Below are 24,470 nucleotides of genomic sequence, written 5' to 3'. Positions count from 1 at the left end.
TAACAGGACAGATGGATAGCTGATGGATAGGTAGATGATTGACTGATTGATTGATTGATTGATTGACTGATTTTAAAGAATTGGTTCATGCAATTGCAAAGGTTCAGTGAGTCCAAAATCTGATGGAGGAAGCCAACAGGCTGAAGCCTCAGGGAAGAGTTCAAGTCTAAAGCCCATCTGCTAGCAGAACATTTTCTTTCTGTGGGCAGGTCAGTCTTTGCTCTGTTAGGGCCTTCACATAATTGGATGAGGCCCACCCATACTACAGACGTAATCTGCTTGACTCATTTAAATGTTAATCTCACCCAATGTACACATTCAGAGAAACGTCCAGATTAAATATTTGACCAAATATCTGGGTGCCATGGTACAGCCGAGTTGACGTATCCACTTAACCATCACATTTGCCCTCCCTCATTGTAAGGGAAACCAATAACTAGGTTGTGAGCCATGTTCCAGAGAAGCCCACACAACAAGGAACTGAAGGAGGCTTCAGGCTAACAGTTATTGTGGACCTGAAACCCTCCGTCCAGTGGCTATGTGAGTGACCTTAGAAGCTGATATCCTCCCCTACTCCATGGGTCAAGGCTGGAGATGAATCCACTCTGTGAGAGTTGGGGCACCCAGCTGAGCTGAGCCCAGATTCCTGACGCATAGAAACTCTGAGATAGTAAGTGTTTGTTGTCCGCAGCTGCTAAATTTTAGGATCACTTGTTACACAGCAATAGATAGCTAACACATTCGCAGTACTGCTTAAGCTGGTTCTGAGATTTTTCCCGAATATTTCATCTTAACTATGGGTGTGTGCCCTGGGTCTCCAGTAGAGAGACTGATCTGTGACCCATCCAACATTCGAACGGATTGACTCAGTGAAATTTTTAGTGCTCTCCCTTCCCATCTCCATTCTTACTGTGGACAGTTTTAATCCAGTTCCCAGACGGGAAACTGAGTTTGAAGTGGCCTGTCCAGAATTACGGAACCGCGTGCCTCCCAGGACTGGAGTTCACATTTACAGCTCTATAGCCCCATGGATTGACTATTCCCATGTCAAAAACACAGCTTTCCTTCAGGCAAGGCCCTTCGGCAAGGAGGACTTGATCAAATTCCGTATTGAAGCAGAGACTTATTGCATCTGGGGAAGGAATTCATTCCGCTGAGCCCTCCGCAGTGGGGCCCTCGCGGTAGGCAGTCCATCCATGTTAATAAATGTCTCACCTACCAGACAGCTTCAATAAGGTGAACCGCCAAGGGGAGGTCACGCTTGCCAGTTTAGTTTTACTAAGACATGGAGGGCCCGTCTGATGAGGCTCTGGAATTTAGCTGTTGTCCTGAAGGAAAGACAGACTGGCAGCAGCTTCCCAAAGACCTGGCCCCCTCCCTTCCCAGACACGCTCTTATTCTGTTTCCACTCTTAACGGCTAGAGACCGCTGGAGTCACGCTGCCCTGTGTGTGTGTGTGTGTGTGTGTGCACGTGTGCGTGCGCCACACGTGTGTATTATTAGATATAATATGCGTACAGCTTTTCTATTTTTAACAATGCTTCCCTAGCAGCTGTCTCATTTGTTGTCCCAATAAACTGTAGGGATTACTCCTCCATTTTACAGGTGGGTATCACTGAGTGTCAGAAGTGACCTGCTTCCCTCGGGTTACACTGTGATTGAGGGGTGCCCCCCGCCCCGCTCACCACTTAGGGGTGCTGACTGCTAATCCTCCAGGGACTGTGTTCTCTTGTTGGACAGGGTATCCCTTTGCATCATCTTCCCTAAGGAAATCTTAGGGCCCAAGGGTTCCCTACAGTTTCTCAGAGCTTCAGATTTTCACGAAAGGAAGTAAGTAGCAGAACACCCCAAGCTTGTAGCGGGAAATGGAAAGAAAAGCAGAGCAGGATTTGGCAATCAGAGAGATTGTAAAAATCATTTGGGATCAGCCCCTTCGCTTCACAAATGAAGAGACAGAGATGTGTATGAGAAGGTGAGTCAGGCAGGTTAAGATTGAACTGTGGTCCCGGACCCCAGCTGTGGCCACAGCACCGTCCTTCCGCACAGACACAGACGGGGGAGGTTTCAATGGCCCTGAAGGATCTGCCTAAGCACCTGCGTCTTCCTGTTCCCTCCTCCCCACATGGAGGCTCCCCTGAAACTCTGAGAGCCAGATTTGCTCAGCTTGACTCATGGTCAGCGTTGAGCTTACTCTGGGGCCCGGCCTTGATGAACTTCCCTTCCGGGACTGTCCCTCTCTGCTCCCCCCTCCCCCGGATTCCCAGAGGCCTTCACCTGCCTGCCAGTTAGGTGCTCTCTTCTTCCCCTGGCCGTCTTCCCCTCCGTTCACTCTGTCGGGCCATGAGTAATGGCGCCTCTCCTTCAAAGAGGAAAAAGATTGATGGCAGAGGAAAAGGCCAGTGAAGATCCCCCCCCCCCACCCCCGCCCCAGCTCCTCTGGCTCCAGCAGGAAAAGTGCCTCTTACGGGTGGGTTTATGAAGTGGCCACATCTCCCCCTTCCAGATAAAGCCTGGCAGAGACTCGCCCACCCACAGTCCTGTGTTTCCTCTCTGTAGCCAGTTCCAGGGCAAGATTCTCCAAGGTGGGTGTGCAAACAGGACCACCAGCGGGGAGCAGCGGCTACTCTTTCAGACGGAGAGAGAGCTAGACAACCACGCAGACGTCCCCTGGTCTTCCAGTCCCGCCTGAATTCTGAGAGCGCTTCAGTGCTCTGATTAAGGAGAGATCTGCCTTTTTTGTTTGCAATTACAGGTCAAATCCTGCTCCAAGAAAATGGAATATTTCTGCACCATGAGAACATCGCTCTGGGTTTTTTCCTTATGTGATCACCACCACCTGAAGTGAGTATTGCCAAATAAGATACAGGATCCCCAGGTAAATTCGAATTCCAGATGAATAACCAGTAATTTTTTTTTTTTAGTGTAAGTATATCCCAAATATGACATGGGACACACTTATACTAAAACACGCATTCCTTGCTGTTGTGGTTGCCAAATCTGACAGCCCTACCTGAAGAGCCATTTCTCTTGTCTCTCTTTGGTCTAAGTTCTGAGGATGAATTTAAAAGCACTTTGGGGCAACAGATTCCCTGAGGTCAGGAACCGGGCATGCTTCTTTGTATTTCCTCCTTTGCTATGACCCCCAGGGCCCTGCTTCTCCTGCCTGTGCATGGAAGGCCCTGGGAGCCAGCATGGTCAGGCTGATGGCATTGCCTGGAGGAGGCAAAAGGGAGAAGAGCAGTGATTCTCAACTGGGGGTGATTTTGCCCCCAAGGGTCATTTGGCAATGTCTACAGATATTTTCTGATTGTCACCACCGGGTGGGGGATGCTATTGGCATCTTGTGGGTAAAAGCCAGGGATGCTGCTGAGCATCCTACAGTGCACAGACACACGCAAAATCACACACACATGCACACGCACCAATTATCTGGTCCCAAATGTAAATAGTGCTGCAGCTGAGAAACTCCAAAGTGAAGGAGAAACCAGTTTTAAAGTAAAGGGCTTGAGTAAGCTGTACGCCCAACGTGGGGCTTGAACTCACGACCCTGAGATCAGAGTTGTATGCTCCACTTAAAATAATAATTGGGGCGCCTGGTTGGCTCAGTCAGTTAAGTGTCCGACTCTTGATTTCGGCTCAGGTCATGACATCATAGTTCGTGAGGTCAAGTCCCGCATTGGCTCTGTGCTGACAGTGCAGAGCCTGCTTGGGATTCTCCCTTTCCCTCCCTCTCTGCCCTCCCATGTGCGCACTCTCTCTCTCTCTCTAAATAAACAAATAAACTTAAAAATTTTTAAAATAATAATAATAAAATAGAGGGCTTGAGGCTTAAATATAAACCTTCAGCCTATAAGTAACCTTAGGTCCCTGGGCAGCGTCATCAAGAATTGGAGAGCTAGCCTGGGACCTGTAATCCCACTCCCTCCTCCACTCAGTGCCCTGAGGCTGTAAGACCCATGATGTCCCCTTCAAGGCTAGCCTGGGTTCATTTTAACCACCTTTCATGCATGGAAGGGTGCTGGGGGATGGGCAGTCTACGCAACGTGGGGCTGAGCCCTCCTCTCCAGCTTCCTGCCCTTTCTGGCCACCATCCCTCCCTGACGTGAGTCATTTAAGGCTCTGTTCTGATTCCTGCAACACCTTTCCAATGTGCCAAGGAAAGTTCCTTATGCCTGGCTGGAGGCTGAAGGTGAGATGTCCTCTTGCTTGCTGCCCAGTGGGAAACTGGAAAGCCCTCAAGAGGCACAAATATCTGGCTTGCCCTACTCCCAGAGCCCACCTCTTCCCCAGTCCCCAACGCCAGAGTCCCCAAGCAGGATACTCCCAAAGTCAGGATTTATTCTGGACTGGAAGTTATCCTAGCAAAGAAGAAAGGCTCACCTTCTACAAATTAAATCAATTTTCAGTAGCTTCTGGTTCAGGGAGGTTTCCAAGGTCGGCCCTCCTGTGTGCCTATTCATCCCCGTTTTATTCTCATGTAGCCCTCAGCAGAGATGACCAAGGTCTGAGCCTTCACACTCAGCAGCTTGCTAGCCTGCCAAGGATGGAAATACTGAAAACTCCCCACCTGCTTCTCTAAGAGCCCCCCATGTGGTGTGGGTGAGCAAAATCCAGTCCTTTCCTTAGAATGCAAAACCAAACCAAAACAAAAAACAAAAAACAAACAAACCAGAACAACAACGAAAAGAAAAACCTTTTTTAAAAAAGGAAAACCAAAAACCAAACACACAAGAAAATAAGGACAAAACAAAAGGCAAAAATAAGCAACCCTAAAGGCAGGGGGACTTTGCTTTGTCAGTAAAATCCTATGATATATAACTTTGAACTTGTTTTTGGAACTCGGAGAGTGAGAAAATGTTCTCATCTTACAAATTAGATTTCCCACAGCCTCCTACCTCTTCACCTATCGCTGGACAAACAAAATACTTTATTTTATGTGACTTGTGACTTTCCCCTCTACCAAGCACGTGAGCCGGTGGCCGCCTGTTGGACTGCAGCGGTGAAACTCGGAGCAGCCTGCACCCCTCCCTCCTCTGACCCTTTCTCCGTCTACCCCTCACTCTGCCCCCCCTCACCCCCCCACTCCGCCCTCGCCAAAAGATTTATAGAGCAGAGTGGCTTGAGAACAAATGAGCAGACATTAGGCTGATGTGTTCTGCATACTAATGACAAGATACTGCTTCTGTACCTAGGGGCAAAGCCAGGTCAGGCCAGTTTAACCATAAACTTTATTTATGGGCTTATAACCTGCAGCTGCAGTACTTAAGTTCAATCTTGGGACTGAGATCTGTCTCTCTCTATAGATTCATGCGTATCGATTCAAACACATTTGGGGGATGGGGGCGAGCTTCCTTCGGGATCTCCTGAGCAGTTCCAGTACGAAGTTTAAACCAAAGGGAAACGTGAGTTAGACCAAACAAACAAACAAACAAACAAAAAATCGTAGCGGTAATGATAGTACCAACAACAGCGATACTAATACCATAAAATAACGATTTCTCTCTCAGAGCTCCTGGAGGAAGAATCTGCTCGATTACTCTAAGTTTTTTCACAAGTTCATGTTTAGAGTGACTCATCTGGAATCCTGAATCACAGACGGAACCAATCCCCTGCTTTGAAGTGACTCAAGACCCTTCCTTCCGGCAGAGAATATTCTGAGTTGGACTGCCTTTAATGCATCAGCGGGCCGGTCCCTCCAGTCCAGAGGGTGCGAGTCTCTGAGCTCGGCGACCGCTGGCTGTCCCCACCTTCCGCCCTCACCAGGCCCCTCCTGCATTCTGACTGAGTGTTCTGACCACGTCGGCCCAAGTTCTGTTGTTACGACCACGTTAGTGCTCGTCGACTCCAGGAGAGAGAAGGCGTAGAAAGTCTCGGTCATTCGATAAAGATGTATTGGTCACCTGCTCTGGGCCAGGCCCTGTGCTTGGTGTCAGGGATACCACAGTGAACCAGACGCAGTAAGCTCCTTCCTGCGCTGAGCCCAGCGGATGTAGACAAGCCACTCCCACTGCTGAACACATTTCAGAGTATTTGCTGGTCCCGTTCTGGTTTCCGACCCATTATTTGTAAAGCACGTCTATCCTTTGAATCGTAAGATAAACAGGATTGGATGGGTGGTTGGATGTCAGGACCCTGGGGGCTTGGGTCATAATCCCTGCCCGTCCTCAGAGTGGCTAGTCCATTTCACCCGCTTACACTTCAGCCTGCCTTTCAGAAAACATCCAAGACGCTGTGGGTGAAAAGAGGGAAGAGCCCGCGAACACCTGTGGCCATCAACCAAAGCTTAGGAAACACACGGTCACCCTCTGGCACTATTGCTTTTCTCTTAGTAGGAGCTCACCTGTCAGCTCTGCTTCCTCTGAGGTGGGAAGTTTGATGAGGCCATTCCTTGAGATTTGCTCACACCAAAATATTCCCCTCTGGGGAAGGACCCTGGCCAACCTGTTGTGAGATGCCAAAAACTGTTCTGTCAATACAGGCTCTCGTTCCAGGTGGCTTGGGTGCTCAGCTGTTGCTTAGTGCTGAAGGAAGGTAGTGAAAGATTTTCCATTGGTTCTTTTGGGGAGTCTACCCTCATTTTCATCCCCCTCTTCCTTGTTTACCCCCTGGAAGTGGTAGATGTCTCTTTGGTTGGAAGACACTAGAGGGCCACAGGGGTGTGGGAGGATGAGAAGAGGGTGGCTGGTTTGTGTGTACCTTGGGGATGGGTGAGGCAGTGGGTTGGTGCCACAGAGCTTTGGAGTTGGACCAGATTCACTTGCCTCGTGCTAAGAGATCCACGGAAGATGCCTTGGCCATTGCATTGGGAAGATGCCGGCTGAGCCTATGTGCCTTCTGTGCTGAAGGAAACAAAGCAGCTAGGCTGGGGTGGGAACAGAGTTTGCAAAACACAAGCAAAAGGTGGCCTGGATCATCTCTGGTTCTTGGAAAGGGAGCTGCTTTGTTTTGCCGGTCACAAGAGAAGGAAATTACCAAGCACCTCTGGGAGAGGCCATCTCATTTTGAAGCTCCAGGAGAGGAAAAGGAGACTCTCACTATTGCCTACCCGGTGCCTGGGGACTGCAGATTTCTCATGGACAGAGACAAAAGGTTAGCACGTGAAAGCTTTGGGGATATGTGGAAAGAGGAGGGAGCTGTAGGCTAGTGGGCAGTCCTTGGCTTACTAGCTGCATGACTTTGGACAAATCATTTATCTGAACCTCAGAATGCAAAGATTTAAGATGGGTACAATAACAATTCCTGTGCTAGGTACTTTGCGAGGTAGATGTATTTGTAAAGTCTATGTAAACTGTAAAGGACTATAAAAATGTTAGTTTTGTTGTTGTTGTTTCATGACGAATCGGACAATGGAAATCAGATACTGTTGAGGATTTGTTATATACATGAATGAACAAACAAACAAACATGGAGAGTTTGAAGTCCCCACAGTTTAATCATATTGAGTCAATGCCTATATACATATATATATATATATATATATATATATATAAATCTATGCAGTAATGATCACTTGTCTAAATGTGCTTTTTAATGGTTTCATTGACTCTCCGTGTGGGGATAGGTGTACCTGCATGCATGCTAGACTCCCCAGGACAGCATGAGGTTCCTGTGGGCAGAAAGCAGATCTCTCCCTTTGCCGATGTTCCTTCAGTGCCTGCTATGAAGGGCTGTGCTCTCAGCTGGAAGTCACTCCTTGTTTGACCAATCAATTGACTAGGAGTAGATACGGGCTTTCATGGACGCAGAAATATGTCTGCTAATTTCTTAATGTCTATGTGGGACATAAGCATAATGTCTATGCTTGTGAGATCCCTGGAGTTGGCATCTATAGATATTGGCTGTATGATAGCAGGAAGCCGTGCAACATCTTGTGCTATTTGCTGGCATTTGCACTGAATGTGGCTGAAAAGTAACATGTGGCTCAAGATTCCTTTGCACCTCTTCCCCTAGTTAGTTTTGTCTCTGCTACTTCAAAACGAAGAGATCTTGAAGGAGTCACTTTGCTCTTTGATTCTTAGTTTGCTGATCTTTAAAACTGGAATACTAAGGACTACCTTGCAACTATTGTGTGGTTTGGAAATAGTGTGTGTAAAGGGCCTAGCCTGGTGCCTGGAGCATGATAATGGTTAATAGGCTTTCTTCTCCCTATTGCTTTAGTACTGATACAGATACAACACAAGACTACATTTGCTAAGTGCAGAAACCAGTGTTCCTGTCATCTGTTGGCTTCCCTGGAAGACAAAGGGCCATCCTTTTTATATACCTGCTGCTAGCTACATGGCCCATGCCTCTGTTCCATTCATCTCCATTTTTATAGCTCCTGAGGATATTACTTCTGCACCTCAGCAGTCCCCAGAGTAACTACTTGACGATTCTTTTGTCACACATCGTTCATTCCTTATTTCATTCATCCATCAAACATTTATTAAGAACTTCCTGTGCTTTAGGTGCTATGAGGGGCATTGAGATGCTGCTAGGCCAACAGCACTGAGTTCAGATACACATAAATTCTATAAATAATCTACTTCTAAACTCTACCCACAAAACCTTGATAATAAAGAAGGTTCCTATTGATCCTCTGTTTACTGCCTCTAAAGGAGAATTTTTAACTCATTGCTGAGGCTCAAGATACCCTTATTCCTTTTTAGATGCTCTCTTCTTCCCCAAAGCCATAAAAGAGAAAGATCATTGAAAGCAGAGTTGGAAGAAAGAAGCTCAGCAATGTGAACTCTGCATCAGGGATCAGAAAACTTTTTCTGTAATGGCCAGATAGTAAGTATTTTAGGCTTTGTGAATTGCAGTTTCTGTTTCAGCTTCTCACGTCTGACATTATAGTGTGAGAGCAACCACAGGCAATACATAAATGAATAAACATGGCCATGAACCAATGAAACAGGCAGGAAAATGAGAAACACTGGTGGGGGAAAAAATCAAAGATTTAAATAAATGGAGAGATATACCATATTCATGGATTAGAAGACTCAATATTGTTAAGGTGTCAGTTCTTCCTAACTTGATCTGTAGATTCACCACCATTCCAATCAAAATCTCAGCAAGCTATTTTGTAGATATTGATAAACTGATTCTAAAGTATATATGAAAAGACAAAGGACCTCAATTAGGCAACACAATACTGAAGAAGAAGGGCACAGTTGGAGGATTCACACTACCAGATTTCAAGGCTTACTAGAAGGCTAGTCATCAAAACTGTGGTATTGTTTGAAGAACAGAACAATAGATCAATGGGACAGAATGGAGAGCTGAGGAAAAAACTCAGAGAAATGTAGTCAGCTGATCTTTGACAAGGGAGCAATGGCAATTCAGTGGAGAAAGGATAGTGTTTTCAACAAATGGTGCCAGAACAGTAGATATCCTTATACAAAACTGAAGAAGAAGAACCTAGACACAGATCTGACACCTTACACAAAAATTAAGTCTCGAGAAGTGCCTGGGTGATTTAGTTAAGTGTCCAACTCTTGGTTTTGGCTCAGGCAGGTCATGATCTCATGGTTCGTGAGTTCGAGCCCTGTTTCAGACTGCACTCGCAGTGCAGAGCCTACTTGGGATCCTCTCTCTCCCTCTCTCTCTGTCCTTCTCTGCCTCTTTCTCTCTCAAAATAAATAGATAAACTTAAAACAAGTCTTGAAGAAAACATAGAAGAAAATCTACATGATCTTGGCTTTGGTGATAAATTCCTAGATAAATCATCAATACCACAATCCATGGAAGCAAAGAATTGATCAGATTTATTAAAATTGAGAACTTCTGCTGTGCAAAAGACATTGTTAAGAGAATAAAAAGATAAGACACAGACTGGAAGAAAATATTTGCAAAACACACATCTAATAAAGGACTTGTATAAAAATACACAAAGATCTCTTAAAACTAGGAAATAAGAAAACAACCCAATTAATGAATAAAAGATATGAACAGAACTTCATCAAAGCATATAGATGGATGACAACTCAACACATAAAAAGAAACTCAATGTGTCATCAAAGAATCAAAAATTAATAACATTTTTCTTCATATCTATTAAAATAACTAAAATCCAAAAATGGAGGGCTCCTGGGTGGCTCAGTCAGTTGAGCGTCTGACTTCAGCTCAGGTCATGATCTCCCCATTCATGGGTTCGAGTCCCACGTCAGGCTCTTTGCTGACAGCTCAGAGCCTGGAGCCTGCTTCTAATTCTGTGTCTTCCTCTGTCTCTGCCCCTGCCCTTCTCGTGCTCTGTCTCTCCCTCTCTCTCCGTCAAAAATAAAAATAAACATTTAAAATTTTTAATTAAAAAAATAAAATGTAAAAACTGACTACCAAATTTTGGCAAGGATAAAGATCAGCAGGGACTCTCATTTGTTCCTGGTGGGGTTGCAAAATGTTACAGCCTCTTTGGAAGACAATTTGGCAGTTTCTGATAAAACTAAACATAGTCTTACCCTACAATTCAGCGATCACACTTCCAGGTATTTGCCCAACTGGGTTTGAAAACTTACATCTACACGGAAATCTGACTGTGCATAGCAGTTTTATTCATAATTGCCCCAAACTGGAAACAACCAAGAAGTTCTTTATAGGTAAATGGATAAGCAAACGATGGTATATTCATACAATGGAATATTATTCAGCAATAAAAAGAAATGAACCAGTAAGCCATCAAAAGACTTGATCAAAAGCATATTGTTAAGTGAAAGAGGGACAGTCTGAAAAAGCTACAAAAGTGTAAGATTCCAAATATATGACATTCTGGAAAAGGCGAAACTATAGAGATGGCAAACAGATGAGTGCTTCCCAGGAGTTCAGAGGGGACAGACAGCTGAAGAGAGGGAACACAGGGAATTGTTTAGGGCAGTGAAATTGTTCTGTAAGTTACTGTAATGATGAGTACGAGACATTAAACATTTATCGGAACCCATAGAACTTTATAGCACAGAAAGTAGACTTCATACAAATTTTAAAAAGTGACTTAAGTACTTGGAGGAGTCCCCAGATGGAACGTGGAACGTAACAAAAGAATGTCGGTGTATTACAGATGTAAGCACATAAATGACTGAAGTTGAGGATCAAAGCATTGACCTAATTAACTTTGGAAATGACTGGAGTTTGCAAGACTACAGGAATAGGAGTTAAGAATTCTGAAGCCATAAGGCACGTATGCCAGAATTGGGCAATTATGTTGATTGGGGGAGGATGGTGAAAGTCAGGTTTTTCATTGTTGGAGTGGGAGATAATAAATAAACAAGGAGAGGAGGCCAGAAGTAACCATGTGGTGATGCTTTAGAGATATCTAACTGGACTCCTATTTAGCTTAACAAAGATACAGATGATTACATCTAGAAATATTTATAGATACATGTGTATGCACAGGTTAGTATACATGCATATGTCTCCTTGTTCTGTCAGCTGAGAGAAACTAGAAGCCATGACACCCCAGAAACAATGAGCACATCTAGTACCCAGATCTTGGTTTCTATACCAAGATCCGCTCCAGTAAAAAGACATATCCAGGCATCTTTAGAGAAATAGCTAATTATTCTATGGGGACAGGAAATATACAAAGTGGTCCTGGAACATCCTATAGTGCCAGAATATAAGAAGATGTTTAAAAAACAAAGTCACAACAACAAAAAGCACAACACAAACACCCCACAATGATGGGAGTATGTTAAAGGGATACAGGAACCATCTGAAAGCTGCTTGAGCAAGAAAATTAAGTAATGTTATATATATCCCGAAGTATAAAACAAATACCCATGAGTTTACAATGACATAAATAAGCAATCAGATGAATAAATGGAGAGCAGAAGAATAAATGGAGGATGTCTCATGCAGATTTCCAAATATTTATTTATTTACTTACTTACTTATGAATGAATGAGAGAAAGAGAGAGAGCAAGCAGGGGAGGGGCAGAGAGAGAGAGCAGAACAGGGGATCTGTAGTGGGCTCTGCGAGGACAGCAGAGAGCCCATGTGGGGCTCGAACTCAAAACTGTGAGATCAAGACCTGAACTGGAGGCAGATGTTTAACCAACTGAGCCACCCAGTCGCCCCAAAGTAACTTCTATAGCTACTCCATCTTAGATGTGGCTTGTGCATAGTGACTTTCTTCCGAAGAGTACGGTACGGAAAGTGGGGAGGCAAAGAGTGTCACAGTGGACCAACCTGGCAAATCCTGCCTCAGCCAGGTGAGCCAGATTAACGTCAACAGTGATAAATCTTGTTGATTCCATATACCCTTGATGTGATATGATGAGAATAGCACTTAACATCTGTGGGCTTCCTCTCCAAAACATATTATCCCAGTCTAATCATAAAAAAAAAAAAAAAAAAAAATCAGACAAATTCCAACTGAGGGACAATCAACAAAATTCTGGACCAGTGTCCCTTCAAACTGTCCAGGTCACCAAAAACAAAGAAAGTTAATCCAGGAAATTATCACAGCCAAGAGGAGTCTCTAAGGAGACATGATGGCTGAATATAATGTGAGATCCTAGACAGGATCCTGGACCGGAAGAAGGACATTAGGGGAAACTGAGGATATCTGAAGTATGGTAATGAGTTACCTATACTTATTCATTAACTATGGCAAATGTACATGCTAATGCAAGATGTTAATAATAGGGGAATAACTGGGTGTAGGATATACAAGGAATTTCTGAGCTATGTTCTCAATAATTTTCAAAGTCTAAAATATTCCTAAATAAAAAGTTAACTAAAAAAAAAAAAAAAAATACAGGGGGCAGGCTGGATTTTGTCCACAGGATGCAATTTGCATCATTAGCATCACTAGAGGAAATTTTTAAGAACTTTATTTTTTTTTTACACAGGTAATTTAGATATTCCAGAAATTCAGACAGTATCCAAAGTCTGTATCCAACCCATGTCCCCAAACATTTGTCACCCTTTGCTCCTTATAGTCACCACCTTCATTATTTTCTTGGGTACTCTTCCAGTCTTCCTTTATGAAGATATAAACAATATGAAAGCATATTCTTGATTTTTTTCCCCTTCCTATAGTAACTACTCTGCCTGTTGCTTTTTTTTTCTTTGTATATACCCAAGATGTCTTTCAATATCAGTGCAATCAGAGAGATCTTTCTAATTCTTTTTTAACAGACGCATAGTATTCTAGGTCACGATTGTACCAGACTCTAACGCATCTCTTCTAGATAAACGTTTGGCTTGTCTGTAATCTTTGCTATTACAAATTATGCGGTGTGAATAATCTTGTACCGATGGAAGTATAAGCTTGTGGAGGAATATCTTGGATGCCTACAGCCCACTTTCAATCAATTAAATCAAAAATTCTGGGGGCAGGTCCTGGCCATCCTCATTTTTTCAAAGTCCTCCAGGTAATCCTAGTGTGTAGCCAAGAATGAGCTGATCAAACACATCCTTTAAAGGAAGGGGGTGGTCGGGGAGACTCTCAGCAGATTTTCCATGTGGGACAATGGTTCTCAAGCCTGGCTACCTGTCAGAATCATTGAAGAGCTATTTAAAAATACCCACGTGCAGGGCTCACCCCAGAAAAAAAAAAAAAAAAAAAAGGAATCCTAATCCATGGGGGTAGAGACCCAGCACAATTTTGTAAAGCTTCCTCTGTGAATCTGATGCACGATCAGGGTTAAAACCCACCACGCTGGGGGAAGACACACCCTGTTAAGAGAAGGAAGTTGTTTTTGAAGTCAGACCTCACTACCTGTGCTTCTTCACTGGGCTTTCCCACTCACTTTCCATCCGTCCAGTCCCCTACCTGGCCTCGTCTCAGAAAGTAATCTGGAGGTACGTCTAGTCCAGAGGGTGAATGGCATGTCATGGCGAATGCCCCGGTGCAAGGGTGGGGTGGTAGGCTTGTCCAGCCCACAGGTAGCACGCTGCCGGAGAACCCGCATCACTGCCCATCCGTGAGCTTCCAGATTAATATTTTGCCAACGCTTGATGAACTTTTGTTTCCTTCCGGCAGCCTCTCTTTCCCATCAGCAGAACTGTGGTGAGTGATGAGGATGTTGGTGTACAAACTGAAACTTCTCTCTTCTCATGTTTACTCGATTTCAGTGAGTTGGCCTGAAATCCAAGGCATGACATACTTTGGGCATTGCTTCCTCATTGTGTCATATGGAGAAGGACATATTTTCAAAAGAGAAACAAGGAAATATCCCTTAATAATTGATATGTGTTGAGTGCTTACTCATAAAACTCTTGCCCCGAATGTATGCTATTTTATCATCCTCATTTGACAGTGGGAAACTGAGGCCCAGGGAGGTTAAGAAATTTGTTCAAAGTAACACAGGCACGCAGTTTCAAAGCAAGTGGATGTCAAAACCAGGGGTACACGGCTCCCAAACCCAAGCTCTATGCCATGCCATCTTCTTCCAACAGGAGCTGAGAATTTTCTCCTCGTTTCTGTGAGCTACCCTAAGCCTACAGTATATTCTTGACAGTTGCCATCTTTGATGGAACCTAGAATGTTGGCCTCCATCTTGGGGAGAAATAAAAGCAGTTTGGGCGCCTGGGTGGCTCAGTCGGTTAAGTGTCCAACCCTTGATTTCAGCTCAGGTCACGATCTCATGGTTTCATGAGATGGAGGTCCGCTTTGGGCTTCACGCTGAGCGCGAAGCCTGCTTAAGATTCTCTCTCTCCCTCTCTCTGCCCCTCCGCTGCTCTCTCTCTCTCTCCCCCTCTCTCTCTCAAAATAAATACATGAACTTTAAGAAAAACAAAAAGGAGTCTTTTACATTATCTGCTGTTATTCCAAGATGAACTTTCTACAGGAGGCAAAAAGGATCGCTTTTCACCTCCAATAAAGTCATAGTGATTTTTCAAGGCGTTGCACCCAAAAGTTCTTTGTAAAGTTCCTCCTAAAACACTGCAAATCCCACCTGTTACAGCACCGTTAGAGTCACCTTCATAGTTACCAGACGTATAGAAGTGTTACCCTCATTGCCTCATTTAATCCTCATTCTACCCTATTCAATAAGCAAACTGAGCTCCAAGAACTTCAATAGCTTGTCCAACATCACGTCGCTAGGAAGTGGTATGGCCAGGGTCAAATTCAAGTCTCACTTCACACCAGAACCTCTGCCCAGCCCGTCCCAGCATGTTTTCTAGTGAAACGTTCTTTTCACCCCTGGTGCTTCTTGAAACTTTCCACATTCCTCTCGCTACCCCTAAGGACGTTCAAAAGTCTTAAGATTCTTTCTATTTCTTCTCCTGCCCAAGTCAGAAAGCATTAGGCCACAGTGGGTAGATTGATAGACAGCTAAGCCCCGCCTCCCCCAATCAGGGCCAGAAGAATTCCGGACATCGGAATTGGGGCAAGGGGCTGGAGTGAGAACCCAAGGGTTAATATTGCTATAGTGGGAAAGTTATCTGCTTTGTTGTACAACACGGCTTCCCAGCACTACAGAAGGGGCTATTAGCATGCAAATGTACTTTGCCTCTTGCTTTTTAATGTTTTACTTCTCTTAATTGCTGAAACCGGTTGTAATTTCTGAGCACTGCTGGCTTCAGGGAAGCAGTTTCCTCTAAAGGGATCCATCATTGCACCTGGAAAGATTTTTGAATTCTAATTTTATTAACCGGTTGGGTGAGGCATGTTCTCTTTTTTTCCCAAAGAGGTGGGCGGGGGTTGGAGGGGGGGGAAGTCCAGGTTGAAGTTAGAAACCTTCTTGTTTTGCCTTAGTTTGGTTTAGTGCTTGGCTTCTCCTGAATTCCTTGGTTTCGATATTTGACATCTGATATTTGATGAAGATAAGAGGGAGCTTATTAAAGATTTCAGGTTATCAGATCCCTGGTTATGACTTTGCGACGAGGAGTTTTTCTGAATGCTACCTGGACTGGAGCGTCATCTGTTCTCTTACTCAGAGGTATTCTGGATGAGCACATTACTTCCGTGGGTGCTCTCCCAGGCTGCAACTACTTTCCATAAATCAGGAATATGGCTGGAGAGCCTCTGTTGTGCTAAGACCCGTGTCGGACCAAGCAAGACACTCTCAGCCAGTGTGAGGACTAATTGCCTCTCTCTCCCCATCACATACATCCCAACTGGGCTTTCGGGAGAGACTCTGAAACCAAGTGTGGGCTCCAGAAAACAAGTCGCTCTTGTAGACCTTCCGCAGGTGCCACTGTTGGTCAAGCCATCGCATCCTGGAAGTATCTTACTAGGGAACTCTTGGAGATGACTAGCCTGACCGGGCACTTCTTATGGTTGAAAAGCAGCCTCGTGGAACCTGAAACCTCACCAGAGGTAATCATTGGATCATGCAGATCCGGGACCACCGTCTGCGGAGGTGGGTATTAGAGAGAAGGTGAGAGCGAGGGGAATGGCATCCTATGTGGGGAAGGAAGCAGTTCCCGCCCTAACCCACTCAGTGCAAAAGGTCGATAAAAATACAGATTTACCTCTGCTGAAGCTGTGCTGTCATACGTACATCTTCCGGCCACGTACTGTAGAGACAAGATCATTAGGGTCTTTGATGGGCAGCACTTTATCTACCACTTTGTTATGAATTCTGAGTTTCTGGGAATGCCAAGTGCGATGAGAAATGATGGAGAGCCACGATCTCGTGTCTTGTTGAAAGAAGACGTGATACACTCACCACCTCAAAGGCTAGGGCCAGCCCGCAGGGTGTTTATTTTCTCGTCTTCCGGGCACACTTCTCTGCATCCCCATGAAGTCCTGCCTGCGCCGTGTGATGATAAACACACGGAAAAGAAATCCCCAACAGAAAACAGGTCACGGGCTTACCCGTTGATTTATTTGTGGACGCATTTTCAGGGTTGGGGGACTGCGGTGTCTGAATGTGCTGAAGTGAAAGCAAACAAAGGTCGTGGCAGAGCCGAGTTCTGGATGGAGCTCTGGAAGAAACCAAAGAGAAGACAAGAGACGTGTGCTCCCAGGTCAGGGAGGCTAGAAGACCATGAGGGAGTAAAGTGACATTAGTCCACAGTATCAAAGCTCACCTTTGTCTATATCTTTTCAGTGGTAGTTGGGAGAAAGTCCGTCCCATTTCTGAGCAGCTGATTGTAACAGACACTTTCCAATCCCTGAGGCTGCTCAAGGATCCTTGGGGCTACGTTTTGTCTCCTTTTGGCATTAAAAAAAAACTGAGGTTCAGAGACTCCCACTGATGCTCCAGGGCACAAGACCACCACCACCACCACCACCACCGAGAGACTGGCAGAACCGGGGCTCATACCAGTGCTCCCAGATTCCAAAACTTTCCCCTCCACACCACTGCCCACCACCCTGGCCCCCTGCCCGAATCTTCCATTTACCCTGGCAGAGCCTCAGAGCAGATGTGGTAGTGGGAGGGCTCCCTGGAAGGTGGACTTAGTCCCAAGTGGCCTCGCTCTGTCCCCCAGCCACCGATCTAGCCCTTCCCCTCCCCAACAATTTCACCCTGTTTTCTTTGGAGAAAACATGACTTTAGCCATTGATGGAACTCTGAGGCCAATAATACACCCACTGCAAGCACACCCCACCCTTTCCCCCCCTCCCCCCCCACCAAGCTTTAAGGCTGGCAGTCCCCTCCTACCTCTTATCCCCCACCCCCACCCCCACCTGCCTTGACCTTCCTTAGTGGGGAGCTTTCTGCATGACAATGTCTGGCCCCTCCTGCCCCGAGCTGCCCTTGCGCTATTAGCACCTAATGAAAATGTAACCGTATTTAACCCCCCACAGTCCCAGATTAGCAGGAGAGAGCCCAAGTGGGTTTAATTCCTTTGTATGATAAGCATCCAGCTCTCCATTTGGACGGTCCAGCCCCTTCTCCCTGGAGAGGACGCAGAGCTGTGTAGGGCTAGCTCGGACCTCTCAGCTGTCCGGGCACAATGGGGAAAGTATCTTTTGTGGCATTAACGGCTTTGGGGAGGGGAGAGGGGAGGGTACGGGCTGGTGGGGAGGGGTGCAGTTGAAGAGGAGGAGAACAATGTGTGAGAAGCTGAGGCTGTGGGTTTCCCACACGGACCAATATGTCCCCCCCACCCCCCTCTGGGAGAGACAGATCTGCAGCGACCAGCCCACAGCTGATCCCGCCTTGATTGGCTTTTTTTCCCATTGTGCTCTCTAGGGACGAAAATCCTTTTGTGGCGTGAAAAGAGAGGCGTTCCTGCCATCCCCTCCCTCGAACTGATTGGCTATGTCACAAGATGGCCAAATCCACCCGGATTAATGTGCGGCCGACCCCGGCCCGGAGTGAGGATGTCTGAGTCCGCCCCTTCGGGCCAGCGTGTCTGCTGCCCTGGGAGCAGGGAAGGGGGACCCGGAGGGGCAGGCCACCACCTTCTTCATATTTATTATTCTCCCCACCCCACCCCACCCCACCCCACCCCACCCCCAGCCCTGCGGGGATGTTTATTCATGGGCCACATCTGCTGGCTGGCAGGCGACACATCTCTTGTTAGAATGCCTGGAGTCCCCAAGGAGCCAGGAAAATGGGGCACATTCCTTAAGACCCGCCTCTTCACTTTGCTCACATCACCCTTTGGCTTTTGAACCCACCTGTAATCTCAGCCCTCCCCACTGCCCAGCAACCCGCCTTTAACCGCCCCCAACTTCTCACCTGGAGGTTCTGGGTTCCCTTAGCTGCCTCCTGTGCTCTGAGCTGGACCAGAAGGAGAACACCTTCTCTCTCTGCCCTTTGTCCCCTCTGTCGCTTCGACCCGAATCACAGTTCCCCACGTGGCCTCTGGTAGGAGTAAATTCTGAGCCTTTAAAAACCAGCTCAGATTTTGTCTCGCTCACTCTCTTAATCCAAAGAACACTTTTCCTTCCCTGACTTCTCATATGTATATACACGGTAAAACCTTGGCTTGCGAGCGTAATTTGTTCCAGAAGCATGCTTGTAATCCAAAGCACTTGTGTATCAAAACGAATTTCCCCATAAGAAATAATGGCAACTCAGGTGATTCATTCCACGACCCAAAAATCTTCGTATGAAAATGATTACAATGCTGTAATATAATACAAAATAATAAAGATGATTAAAAAATATAAAGAAACATAAATTAGCCTGCACTTACCTTTGAAAACCTTCCTGGCTGGTGCGAGGGAGACCAGAGAGAGGAGGGATATTGTGTAGGACGACTTTCACTGTCACTAATGGAATCACTGCTGTCTGTTGGCTCAATGGAATATTGTTCTACGTAGGGGCCATTGTATACGCTCACAGGGATGTTGACTATGGTACAGTATTAATAAACTCTTGTCATATACTGTATTTAGTGCAGCTGGCAATAAGGCAGCAGAAGAAAGGGTCTCTATCTGCAGGCAGCCTGACCTAGAATGAAGCAAAGCGTTCCTAAGCTCACTCTTGGATGGAGAAGCCAAGGACTGTCCATAGGTGCTTCGAAGTGACAAAAAATCACTAGTGGCAGCTGTGGGTACCTTCCGATGTTCTGGAAAATCACTGATTTCTGCCAAACACTGAAGCCCGAGACCGAGTATGGGGACAGTCACCCACAATCCCCCAGAGAGAGAGACAGAGAGAGAGAGAGAGAGAGAAGAACCACTGGCTCAATTGTGATCACGTGACATTCGGCTACTTGTATTGCAAGACCTCACTCGTTGAGCAAGTTAAAATTTATTAGAAATCCTTTCTCGTCTCGTGGAACACTCGCAGAACAAGTTACTCGCGATCCAAAGTTTTACTGTATGTTTTTTACCTCTTTCGTTGTGCTTCCCGTTCTCTACCATAAGTAAACGTGACTCCTGGTACGTTCCTTCCTCTCAGAAACTACAGGGTCCTGGAACACCGGGTTTGTCTCTGGTTTACCTTTGTCACGTCCCCTGCCCCCATCTAGTGCTGATTCGTGATGTGTGTGCGCGTGGGAGGCGTCACTCAGCAGCCGTGGCGGAATGGAGTGGACGAATGCAGGCTGGACCCCAGGTCTTGGACCTCTCTTTCAGAGGTACCATGGGTACTGGGACTAATCCAGAAAGTGTGCGATGGCCTTTTTCCCCATTTGAAAAGCGACACAAGTCTGCTTCAACGTCGCTTTCCGTTCGTCTGTCCTATACGTGGTTTTAACAGTAGTGTGCTTTGCTGCTTGACATTTCCAAAGATGAGATGTGAGGGAAATAGGAAGACCCCAACATGAAGAGGAGGGGAAGACCCCAGACTTGAGGGGACAGGACACGCCATTGAGCCCCTCCCAGGTCTGTGTGTGTGTAGGACGAGCTCCGTGGCAGTCAGGCTGGTAACTACTTTTATGTTGACAGCTGGGAACGTCTTTGCTATTTTCTATTATAATTTCTATTATAATCTATTATAATCTATTTTCTATTATAATATATAAAATTATATATTTTCTATATATAATTTTCTATTATAATTATAAATAAGTGTATATTTTCTATTACAATATATTATAATATTTTCTATTATAATATATTATAATATTTTCTATTACAATATATTATAATATTTTCTATTATAATTATAATCCAATTATATAATTGGTTTGGAGAAATGGGATGGCCTCCAACAGACTTAGAAATATGGGCAAGGAGGGAAAATAGGGGGAAAAATGAGAGAAATTGTAGCATTTTTATGGACAAGCTGTGTCAAATCTTTCCAGGGTTTAAGTGAAGAAATACTAGCACACCAGGTTGTGTTGGAGTTACACGATTTTAGCAGCACTCACTTTCAGGAATTCAGATTAGACAGTGGCTAGTTCTGGATGTGAAGGAAGAGTATGTCAGTGAGATCCTGGCAAGGGGTGGGTGTGGCTTCCAAGTGGGATGGCCGATTTTAGGATAAGTGGGACATCTTTCAGGTACGAAGTGGAGGGACTAGAAGAGATCAGAGAATGGGCCTGTGACTGGCCCAGGGACACTTTTACCTCTAGGCACTGCTCAAAAATTGCTCAATGGCATCAGTCATTCACACACTAGTATGAACTACTTTGATCACATTGCCCTTCTTTTACATCTTAGCTGATATCACCTGCCCTAGGTAATGGGAACCTGATTACCAGGAACACATGTGAGAAGGGGGGAATGAAGGCTAAGAAAGCCTTAAGATCGTCCAAGAAAGCCATAAGATCCTTATGCACACACAAATTTGAGCATAATTGGGCTAAGTAGAAGAGTCACATCCAAACCCTCCACGGCCCCTCAGAACCCACTGCAGTACCCACTGCCCTCCTGAGAAGATGCTTAGCTGAGGGGAAGCTGATCCGTGATCTCAGAGTTAAGCAGCAGTGGGGGTGATTACCACTTAAAATGGAAAAAAAAAAAATCCCACTTTGAACTCAATTAACTTTAAGAGCCTACTTTTTTTTTTTTTTTTTTTTTTTTTTAAGAGGACTGGCTTTAATAGAAAAACGTTAATGTTCGAACAAGGAGATTCATCTTCCAAGGCATAGAAGGTTAAAAGGTAGCTTTGGGAAAGTGGCGGGATAATAGAAATTTTGAGACTTTTCTTTTGAAAGATAAAAGGTTCGTCTCTGCGGTGAAAGTCCCTGGTTGCCATTAAAAGGTTGAGTGCCTCTAAGTAGGCTCATGGAAACTTCTCTGTGTTTGTTATCCGCTTACCTGCACCAATGCACAAATAATGCATTTATTTGCTCTTAGCTTTCTAAGAACTCAAACGTCGAGACACAATTTATTCTGGAGGAATGTTGCACGAATCGGGCATTACTCTGGATGTTTATGCCTCCGTTTCAAACTGGGTTGAATTGGGCTTAGAACAGGTGGGGAGAAGATGGCCCAGGGAATACATTAGGAAAAAAATCTCAGGCAGGTTTTGGTTTATCACAAGGAAGCGTTGAAATTGATATCGTTTCTTTCAATTGAATTAGACAACTATTTTATACTTAAATATATATACTTTTTTTAAATAAGAAGAAACATCTTTAGCTCTGCTTCTAGGTTTAAGAAAATCTGCACACATTTTGTAAAGGTCCAGTTAGAGCTGAGTTGGGGATGTCATAATGAATTACTTCCCAGTAAGGTGCATGGGTTGAGAACAACCTCCTAGGACAGAATTTACAACCTGAAGGTAAAAACCACAGTTTTCTAAAGCAAGCATTCTAATGAAGTGGTTTGTTATGATGTTCTTCGGCTCAACGTTTCAGAACGATAGTACGGAGTACTAGTACCATTCGCGTCAAACGTGCTTTGTAAAATCTATAAATTTTTCTATGTATTAGTTTATGTTTACCACAGTCATACATGCAGTTCTTTGCTTTTTTATTGAAGTATAATAATATCCCTATAGAATAGTGCTCAAATTACAAAGGCGAGCGGCTTGATGAATTTCACGAGCCGAGCACACCTTTGTAACCAGCACTGGGATTAAGAAACAGAAACTTAGAAGCCCCTTCAGGCTTCCTTCCAGTGGCTCCTCCCTCCTTCCCACCGAGGGAAGCCCTTATCTTGACTTTTAACACTATCAGCTTGCAAGGCTTATTTCTGAACCTCGTATAAATGAAATCGCGCAGTACGTGTGGTTTTGTCTCAGGCTTCCTGTCATCCAGTCTGATTGTTGCAGAGAGTCATAGACTGTTTATTCTCATTGTGGTAAAATATCCCATTGTGTGAAAATACCACAATTTATTTTTCCATTCTGCTGTGGATGGACATTTGGATAGTTTCCAGGTTGGGCTGTTATAACTGGAACATGCATAGAGTTTAAAGAGTCAAAAGCGGGTCGACAGAGCAGGCAAGATCAGTACACTCTCTAATTGATAAAATCCTATCTAATTTTTGCAATACGATGCTTAAAAAAAAAGAAAAGCACTCCCGAGTTGTAAACGTGTCATTGTACTATGGAAAACAAACAGAAATGGCCCCCTCATCTCCAGAGGTTATAATCTAACACATAGACGATACAAGTACTGAACGAGTCCAAGATGATGACGTTAAGGGTAATTTATTGAAATGCTCACAGTCTGTAGGTGTCAATTTTAATTTAGAACTAGTAACATGCTTCTTTACTACCGGTGCCTCTAGAGGATTTTGCTTGCCCTTGACCTGGTTTGCCCTGGGAGCCCAGTACTGCTGGGCCTCGTGAGCCCCGAGGGCTCGGGCTCTCCCTCCCGCTCGCTCTCACATCTCAAAGGCCAGTGCTCTCATTTCTGCTTTGCTGATAGATCTGCTTCCCAAGCCCTCTGCAGAGTTGCTTTGCTGCGTGCACTCGTGGTTTCTGCTGCGCCATAACGTTGTGCCCATGACCGTGGCTGGCCCTGTGCTGACCCAGCCGAGACTCCACTTTTTCACCTCCTCACTCAGCTCCCCCTGCTAACTGGAATCACATCTTGCTCTCTGTGTCCTTATCCCCCCAGCCCTCGAAGGTAGAATCTGCTTGGCCCGGCTCCTCTTGTGTTCACTTGGTGAATTGGACCGGTTGCCTGTGAGTCAGGAGAGGCAATCAACTATTATTTGGATGATGGGTCCAGACGACCTGCTTGCCTGTCAAGTGGGGTGGAATTGGCTGCTTTGTTGTTGTTGTTGTTGTTGTGTTTGTTTGTTTGTTTTTTTCTAAAATAATGTATTGTCAAGTTAACTAACATACAGCGTCTACAGTGTGCTCTTGGTTTTGGGGGTAGATTCCAATGATTCATCGCTTACGTACAACACCCAGTGCTCATCCCAACAAGTGCCCTCCTCGATGCCTGTCACCCATTTTCCCCTCTGCCCCGCGTCCCCTCAACCTCATTTTGTTCTCTGTATTTAAGAGTCTCTTATGGTTTGCCTCGTTCCCTCTCTGTAACATTTTCCCCCCTTCCCCACCGCCCGCCGTGGTCTTCCGTTAAGTTTCTCAGGATCTATATATGAGTGAAAACATATGATATCTGTCTTTCTCTGACTGACTTATTTCACTTAGCATAATAATACCCTCCAGTTCCATCCACATTGCTGCAAATGGCAGGATTTCATTCTTTCTCATTGCCAAGTAGTATTCCATGGTGTATATAAACCACATCTTTATCCATTCGTCAGTTGATGGACATTTGGGCTCTTTGGAATTGGCTAAGTTTTAAGTTCCCTTCCAATCTGGACATTCTGTGAGTCCAAGAATGATGGCCCCATCCAGGCCTGTCTCTGGCACAGGCAGCAGAAACTTCTTTTCAAACATTCTACTCACTGCCTGGAGAGAACTTCATTGTCATTCACCATTATCATTATCATTAATTTTGATATTGATGCTCCCTGATTCATTTACTAATTTCGCATTTTTATCTAAATGCAACATTTCCTTTCAGCCCAGAAACAAAAAGCAATGCTCAAGGACACACAAGGGATAATTGGTGCTCATGGGGGTAGTAAGTCTGGAAGAGTCCTCACTGAGCCCCGTTTGGACTGGAGCCAGGGAAATGATTTCAGGTCCCCACGTCCCCTCCGGGCCTAGCTCGAAAATAATGACACTGTCCGAAGAGCAACGACCATGTTCCTGGACTAACTGCACTGTGTGTGTCCGTTTTTTATGGAGAAGATATTCTGTGATTTAGAACATTGATTCTTAACA

General features: G+C 45.1%; 1 long non-coding RNA gene across 2 annotated transcripts in view; it reads left to right on the top strand.

Moving 5' to 3' along the window:
- LOC123604000 overlaps positions 1-24,470 on the top strand; it is a 433,813-nt gene that overhangs the window by 289,051 nt on the left and 120,292 nt on the right. Inside the window, exons 3-4 of one of the 2 annotated variants that reach the window (XR_006715169.1) lie at positions 2,753-2,841; positions 5,508-7,427. This is a non-coding gene — a long non-coding RNA (uncharacterized LOC123604000). Of the gene's footprint in view, positions 1-2,752; positions 2,842-5,507; positions 7,428-24,470 lie in introns of those variants that run through there. The other variant, XR_006715170.1, reaches the window with a different exon arrangement.

This window comes from Leopardus geoffroyi, chromosome E1 (genome assembly GCF_018350155.1).
Source record: "Leopardus geoffroyi isolate Oge1 chromosome E1, O.geoffroyi_Oge1_pat1.0, whole genome shotgun sequence".
Classification (NCBI taxonomy): Eukaryota; Metazoa; Chordata; class Mammalia; order Carnivora; family Felidae; genus Leopardus; species Leopardus geoffroyi.
This window is presented reverse-complemented; position numbering and strand designations above follow the sequence as displayed.